The 8,565-nt window shown below is 58.4% G+C and overlaps 1 pseudogene; it reads left to right on the forward strand.

Moving 5' to 3' along the window:
- Positions 1 to 3,526: 3,526 nt before the first annotated feature.
- LOC117978473 (tektin-4-like) lies at positions 3,527 to 7,094 on the forward strand (annotated as a pseudogene).
- The last annotated feature ends 1,471 nt before the right edge of the window (positions 7,095 to 8,565 follow it).

Raw genomic sequence — 8,565 nt, forward strand, 5'->3', positions numbered from 1 at the left:
GCAAGTAAAGTCTTTTTCTCTCTGAGATTTCTAGCGATGTTCTTTAAGTGAAATTCATATTCAAACTGAAGATTTTAGTTACAAGAACTGAGTGCAGATTAAAGTCTTTTTGTGATTCAAACATAGTCAAGAGTACAACTGTGATATTTCATGGAAGTTATGCAATAAAATGTCTCTAACCTGCGAACAAATCTATCAAGCAGACGGCACAGTACTGAATTTGAAACCAGAAATACTGGGTTTTTATATAAATGCTTCATAGATTCGTTTTATGATGAAGGGCACATAACTCTCCTAAACCTCACACCACCTCTTGAATAGGGATAATAAGTCCACATCAATGCTGATGCCTTAGCTATTATTAAACTCTTACAGTATGATGTAAAGTGAAAGTACAATGTAAGATCATTCCTAGGCCAACTTTGACCAGTTTTATACAGAAACATGTGCCAACTTTTCTGTTTGCAAGGATAATATCAAAGAAAACACCAGAAAGTTATATCTTTGATGCATTTTTTCAAAATCATACACATAATACACAAACCAAAGACAAATGATAAATATTATGTCAGAAAATATAAAGTCTTCCCCTTTCTTCTTTTGCCAAGAAAGTCCAATATTTTCACCATTTTTATGCACACAATCAACTTTATTTAAGCTAGAAGTTAATGTCTCATTGTTTTCATTGTTCTAAATAAACACCTTTTCCCTTGAGTATTGTTCTAAAAATTTTGAAGTTGTGTGAAAAATTTTGTTCTGATTTTTCACATTTGTGCTAATCATATGTGAAAAGGAATACAGATGGTATTTAATTATGAACATGAAAAGATGTTAAATGTCATTAGTCATTAGAAATTTGCAAATTAAGACCACAATGACTAACACATATATATCAGAATAGCTAAAATAAAAATAAAACATCAAATGCTGGGGAGCATGAGTAAAAACTGGAGCTTTCACACATGACTGGTTGGAATGTAAAATCGTACAGCTATGCCAAAAAGGAGTATAGTAGTTTCTTAAGAAACTAAAGGAACCTGAGTCCCCAGGCCTGCAGTCTGGGCCAAGGTCACTGGCCCTGGATCAATCAGGATGGGGTTCAGGGGCCTTCCTGTGGCCATCCAGTGTCCAAGTTGCCCTTTGGTAGTCTCGTCTGCCCCTCAGCCCCTGAGCAAGTCCATCTGTCCCTCCAATCCTCCCTGTCACGGGACATCTGTCACAGAGCCATGCGCTATCTCCTGCTTTCTGGAGATGCCAACTGCCTGGGGTGCTCTTAGCCGTGCCCTCCCCATCTCTGGGTCCTGACCAAGGTGCTCTAATGGACACCCCCAACCCAGGTCTCAGAGAGCTGACAGCACCCTGGGTCCCTGAAGCTGAGATCCAGCAAGACACACGTGGCCTGAGAGTCCCACTCTCTGGCTGGCAGAACCCAGAGCTGGGAGCACACTGGAGTGTCCTTCAGGGTGTCTTCACCCCATGAGAGGGCTGGGGGCTTTGGGAGTTTGCAGCTGGCAGGAGTCAGGGCCCAGTCCCCTAACTCTGATGCGTCCTTGGTCAGATCCTGTGCCTCAGCCTGTAGGGCCTATTGCGGTCACCAGGTGAATGTGTTCCCTTAGTCTGGGAGCCCCAAGTAGGCAGCACCCCCTGCCAACGACTTCAGGGCACCTGGAAGTGGAGGCTGAGAGGTCTCCCACTTCGCAGAGCTGGGCTCTGGCCCAGAGGCCTTCTCCTTGGCTTAGGTGGTCTCTCGGGCTCCTGGGGCTGCAGATCAGGGACAGAAACAGGCAGCTCTGCTCTGCTATGCCTACAGAGAGGTGCCCAGTGAATGCAGGTTCCAGACAAAAGGTGGAGCCTGGCATCCTGCCCTGCGTGGGCTCCAGCCTGCTGCCATCTGGGGAAACTGAGTCATGGCGAGGCTCAAGGATGTTTCTCAGACCACACCAGTCCCTGAAGGTCCCCTGACCTCCCAATCTTGACGGACAGTGAGAAGAGGTTCCCAGGCCACCTGCAATAGGTTCTGGCTCGGCCTGGGTTGGGGTAAGTCTCCCGGCTGCTGTCCTCAAAGCCCCATCAGGAGGCTGTGTCAGGCCAGGCACACCGTGGTGACAGCAGCATGGACTGAGGGTTCTGGCCGCGGGAGAGGTCAGGACCAGGGGAGGTCAGGTCCAGGAGGAGGGCACTGGCCGGCACATGGTGGTGCTGGAGAGACCTGGGCGGGGTGGTGGGAATGGCCCAGGAGGAGCCCCGGCTCCTGTGGCTGGAGTGAGGGTGCGGGCTGTGGTGGGAGAGGAGGTGAAGGTGGAAGGAACAGGGGCCCAGTGGCCTGTGCTGTAGGAAGGGCATGGACTTCCTAGCGAGGACTTTCTGGTGCGGGGTTCTCAGGGAAGAGGAGGCTGGAGGGGCTGGGGTCCCCAGGAGTGCATGCGCCAGGCAAGCGGAGGGGAGGCCGAGCCAGGAGCCACAGGCTTCTCACCGCCAGACCAAAGCCGCCCTCCGCTGGCTGCATGGGGAATCGCGCCTAGGCTGGGGCTCCCCTCGCCCCAGGTTTGGGGGAGGCCGATGTGTCCTGGGGCGCTTACTGCCCATCCAGTCTCCGCCAGGCAGCATGGCCCTGGGTGGCTTTCAGGGCAGCCTCCGCAGCACAGAGCCTGCCTCCGCCCTGTGGGGCAGATTTGGGCATCTGACTCTGGACACTTACCCAGAGGCTGAATTCAACTCCCCAGGGAAAAGCACACTCAGACTCCCTCCCTCCCCACTGTGCCCAGCCTGAGGGGACACTGGCTGGGACTTGGGAGGAGAAGGCCAGAGACCAGGGCCTGGCTCTCAGGCACTAGGTCCAGGAGAAAATGGAGCGGAGTCCCTGCAGGAACTGCCTCAGACTGCCCCTGAGGGGGCCTGGCCTGGGACCCTCCCTGTGCTACCAGGCTGCTGTTGGGGCCAGGAGGGCAGGGAGAGCAGCCACCTGTACGGCATCAAGTAACACTATCACTGAGCACACCCAACACCCACACAACAACCACAGCCCTCTGCCCTGAGGGGGCAGGTGGGCAGAGCCTCCTCTGTCTTGTTCACCCTGAGCGTGGAGCTCCGCACAGGACAGGATCAGAGAGCAAACCAGGAACAAATGGATGAATCAACGAAGGGGCCAGGGCAGTAGGTCCCCACCCACACCCTGAACCCTAAGGGTGGGACACAGAGGCTGGAGACGGCTGGCCCTGGGATCCTCTAAGTGACAGGAACACTTGGCCACTGTTGATTGCCCCGAGGTGGGGCTGGGGCTGCCTGGCCCTTTAAGAGGGCAATTCTGCCCACCGCCCTGAATGACCCCTCCCCTAGCCACTGGAGAAGAGATCTCGTTTCTTGGCAACAGGAAGCTCTTGGTTTACTGCGTCACCCAAGCGACTGGGAGCCGCGTCCTGCTCTGGGACTGAGCCGTTGGAGCCGACCGATGACTGCACTGGGCTGACCGCAGCAAGCTGACCACACACACTCCTCACTCCCCTGGTCCTGGTGAGCGGCAGACACCATGGTGCAGACGGATGTGCTCCTACCAGAGCCGGCCCCACAGAAAGTGCCGCCCTGCGAGCTGCCCTGCAAAGAGTATGACGTGGCCCGCAACACGGGCGCCTACACGTCCTCCGGCCTGGCCACTGCCGGCTGGAGGTGTGGTTCCAGAACTGCTATGCTCGCTACCACCAGGCCTTTGCCGACTGCAACCAGCAGAGCGGGAGCTGCAGGGGCATGAGAGCCATCAGCTGGCCGCAGAGACCCAGGCGCTGACGCAGCCGACACAGCAAGACTCCACGTGCAGAGTGGGCGAGCGACTGCAGGACACGCACAGCTGGAAGTCGGAGCTGCAGCCCGAGGTGGAGGCGCTGGCTGCGGAGACCGACCTGCTGCTGGCCCAGAAGAAACGGCTGGAGCGCGCCCTGGATGCCATGGAGGTGCCCTTCTCCATCGCCACTGACAACATGCAGTGCAGCCAGCACCACCAGCACGCCAACCTCGTGCGTGACCATGTGGAGACGGAGCTGCTGAAGGTGCCAGCAGCCTTGGGTGGCCAGGATTTGTGGGCACAGAGAGGAGGAGCCCCCGGCAGTTCATGTGGACAAGCCACGTGGCTGCTGCAAGCACACGGGAGACCAGCCCTCTGTGCGTGAGACCCCTGAGTCCCGAAATCTGGCCCCTTAGTGACAGGAGGCAGTTTTGCCCCAGAAGGCCCCTGACTTCCAAGCAGCTGTTTCTCCTCTCGTCCTCCAATCCCTTTGAGTCCTGGCATAGTCATCCTGACCCTGGGCTCCCCAGAGATGCTCCCTGGTTGGGACAGTTGCTCCCGAGGTGGAAACCCAGGTCTGGGCCAGCACTGCGGGTGTGGACAGGTAGGGTGGGATAGGCTGGGATCTACTGCTCCCATTCATCCTATACAGAGCCGGGGACACGAAGATCTGCACCCACAGGTCCCCTTCTCCATGTCACCTGTAACTTCCCAATCCAGCCCAGCTTGTCTATGGGGCAACCCCATAGGGTGAGAGAGTAACTCAGTCCTGGCCCTGATGCTGGCTCTGGAGAATTCCCTGAGCTCTCAGAGCCTGGGGCCTCCATGAGAACCACTAAAGGCCTGTAGACATTTGTGAAAGATGTGGGGTGGAGGCAGCTGGTCTCCTGCCATAACCCCAAACTCAGGCAAGAACCCTTGAGTCCCTCCCTCCCCTCATGCCTTCCCTCCTCCCTCCCTTCCCCTTCTGCAGGCCTATCCCCCTGCACCCTCTCAGTGCCTCAAGAACTGCTGCAGCTCCCACAAACCCTCTGCCTGCAACAAGGGTGCCTGCGAAGTGACGGAGACACTGACAGTGCAGGAAGAGGAAAACCCAGGGACAGAGGGGTGCAGGACTCGGGCCCTGGCACACAAGGAGGTAGCTGGTGGTCCAGGCAAAGACCCCAATCACAGGGAAAAAAGGCTTGTTCCTACACACAGAAAATTAAACGGGCCAGGCAGTAAGAAGAAACACAGGGTCTTCCTCCTGTTCTTGGTGTGAGGATGGTCTTTCCCAACACAGAACCCTGAGGGGCAGCCTGGGCGGGCATCTGGGCCCCCAGAGTTAGGGTCCTCAGGGGCTGTCCAGAGGCCAGAGGCAGGCCAACGTTCCTGGGTGCAGTGAGTGAGCAGCAGTGATGACTCTTGAGGCCTGGGGCGTGGGAACTGCCGCTGAGGGACCTTCCCAGCAGCCCATAGAAGGCCCTGGAGGAAAACACCCCACTTACAACGCACCAAGGAGAGTGCCCAAAAGCCCAAGATAAACCCAGTGAGAGAGCAGAACTTGCACAGTCAGAGCTCAGGCCCGGCATTCAACTCCTTCTGGTTGCTCAGGTGTTGACCTAGGCCTGCAGCAGCTGGGCCTCCTGGGATCCTCACCAAGGACAGGCTCTGGTGCTCAGGGCGTCTCCTCCCTCAGGAAGCTGAGCTCATCCGGAACATTCAGGAGCTGCTGAAGAGAGCCATCGTGCAAGCAGTGAACCAGATCCGGTGGGTCGAGGGCTGCCCAAGGGATGACTCCTGACCCCACCCACGGCTGGTCCTGGGGCAAGGCATTGAACGACAGGACCCTGAAGCTCAGAGCCGGCAGGGGCTGTCCCAGGTCACAGTGGGAGCACAGGGCTGGGTGGGGGAGTTTCCGGCCCAGCCTGAGTTTGAGTGGCCAAAGCCCAGTGCCACAACTGATCTGCAGCCTCCCAGCAGGGGCGGCAGCTCTTGGTCACTGCTGAGCACGAGGACAGCCGGCCCAGAGCTCCCTCCTGAAGCGGGCATGAAGGCCTAGCCTGCAGCATGGAGGGTCCCCAGCGGGGCCCTCCCTGGCCACACACCAATGCCCTGTTCCACCCCGCCCCAGACTGAACCGGGAGCACACGGAGATCTGCAAGATGCACTGGTCGGACAAGGTGGAGGCCTACAACCTCGACAAGACCTGCGGGCGCCACCACAGCCAGAGCACCGAGGTGTAGGCTCATCAGGCACTCCACCACCTTCCAAGTGGGGGGGGGGGCCAGCTCTGCCCCGCGCTTGCCCTGGCTGTGGTCTCACCTCCCTCTGCCTGGGGGCCCCAGCGGGGCTCCTTCCCCCAGCCTGGCCCAGAGGCCCTCGCCCCCGAGGGCACTTGGGCAACTGTCTGCCCCTGGCATGAGTAAGCGAGCAAGACCTCCTCAAGTGCCCAGCGCGTGCACAGCCTGGTTGCCCGTAGACAGGACAGGGTGGGGTGGGGTCAGCCCCAGGCGCTGGCAGGATTGCATTTCCACCCAAGGCCAGCAGAGGGAGCGCGACCACCGCACACTTGAGCGCGGCAAACTCCTGGGTGCGAGAAGCGGACGCGGGCGCTGGGTACTAGGGAAGGGGGGCTGCGGGGGACGGAGGTGCTGCAGAGGGGGCCTCGGGGGCAGCGGTGCTGGGAACGGGGTTGCGGGGGCAGGAGGGGACTAAGTGCCCGGGGTGGGTAGGGTGTGGGAGGACTCAGGGGAGTTGTGGGCGGGGGGCACTCGGAGGCAGGCAGCTTGGGGGACTGGGCTTCGTGGGTCTGCACGGGGTGCATTGGAGTCCATGCAGTTCCTCCAGGAGCATGGGGCACAGACAGGGAATGGGGGCGTGGCAGGGCCCCCAGCATTTGGCGGAGCCTCCCGACCCTCCCCTGGCTGTCTCCCACCCCGCAGCGCCTCCACCCCGGAGACCTGGACCAAGTTCACGCAGGACAATCTGTGCCGCGCCCAGCGCGAGCGCCAGGACTCGGCCAACCTGTCGGTGCTGGTGGACTGCATCCTTCGCGAAACCTCCGAGGACCTGGGACTCCAGTGTGAGGCCGTGAACCTGGCCTTCGGGTGCCGCTGTGAGGAGCTGGAGGACGCGCGGCACAAGCTGCAGCACCACCTGCACAAAATGGGGCACCCTCAACCCCGAAGATGGCTCCCGCTCCTGCCCACCACTGTGCCCCCTCTCATCACCTGACCTGGGCCCTCAACACCTTTCTCCTCAGTCCCACTTATCCCAAAGGACCCCAGAAGCAAGTGTCACCTCTCCGTAAACCTATGTAAAACCAGGTGACACTGGGTATGATCGCAGGGTGTTGCAACCCCCATGACTGAGCAGGAGGAGCTGTGGGGATGATGGAGGCAGGACGTGGTCTGGGGAGCATTGACCACCCGGGAGGTTCCCAAGGGTCCTGGCCTGGCAGGCAGGGCTCTGACTCTAGGGCCTCAGCGGGGCCTTCACCACAACTGAGTCCCCACTCCTTGAGCAGGATTTGGGTACTGGTGACCACCAAGGATGGGGGTTCTTGGATCAGAGCTCAGACAAAACAGGCAGCATGAATCTCCAGAGCGCACTGGGGGCCACGGACTCTCTCATGTCTTCACCCCCAGCCCTCAGGGACTCTCCTGTGCGTCCCAGCTACTCTCCAGCCATGCCCAGATTTCAGCGGGAGTCAGTTCCAGGCACCCAGGTATCACCACCAAACTCAGCAGTTTCGCTGAGTTACTCCCCAGTCTCTCTCATGTCTTCACCCCCAGCCCCCTGGGACTCTCCTGTCTGTCCCAGCTACTCTCCCACCACGCCCAGATTTCAGCGGGAGTCAGCCTCCCACATTCCGGAATCACCTACAGACTCACAGACTTCACTGAGGTCCTCCCTGGTCTCTCTCAGGTCTTTGCCCTCAGCCCACAGGGACTCTTGTGTCTCTTTCAGCTACTCTCAAAACTTCTCTAGATTCCAGCTGGACTCAGTTCCAGGCACCCACGATACACCACCGAACTCACGAGTTTCACTGACTTACTCCCCAGTCTCCCTCATGTTCTCACCCCCAGCCCTCAGGGACTCTTCTGTCTCTCTCAGCTACTCTCCAAGCATCTCCAGATTGCACCTGGAGTCAGCTTCCCACACCCAGGAATCACCTACAAACTCACGGACCTTACTGCAACCCCCCCCCACTTCTTTCACCTCTTCACCCCCTGCCTTCAGGGACTCTCCTGGGTCTCCCAGCTTCTCTCTAGCCTTCCCCAGATTTCTGCCACAGTCAGCCCCAGGCACCCAGGACAACCCTGGACACTCACAGGCCTCACGAGACTATCTCCCAATGACCTGTACCTACACAGGGATGGCTCCCACGCATCCCTCAGTGACCCCAAACCCATCTTCACTTACACTCAGACACTCCCAGGGCCTGACAGCTACTCCCCGTTATTGTCCTTCCGTTCGAAGCCCTGGCCAATCTACTAGCCCACATGACGCAGTTACCTGGCCATTTCTCCATGGTTCCCGTGAGGGCCCCACACCCAGCCGCACAAGAGCCCCTCCTGCATTCCGTCCTCACACGCAGGCCTGTCAATCTACTTGCTACTGTCACACTCTTGCCAGCAGAAGAGGCCCCTGTAATGCCCGATATCACCACCCAGACTATCCTCACCCCACAGCTTTGCAGCTGGACCCTCCTGCTGGCCCACGTGGCTGCCAGAGCCCATGCTGGCACGACGCTCCAGCAGGTCGGCGTCCCTGCGTGCCACACTACCGGTGACATGGCTAGCATG

This window comes from Pan paniscus, chromosome 15 (genome assembly GCF_029289425.2).
Source record: "Pan paniscus chromosome 15, NHGRI_mPanPan1-v2.0_pri, whole genome shotgun sequence".
Taxonomy (NCBI): Eukaryota; Metazoa; Chordata; class Mammalia; order Primates; family Hominidae; genus Pan; species Pan paniscus.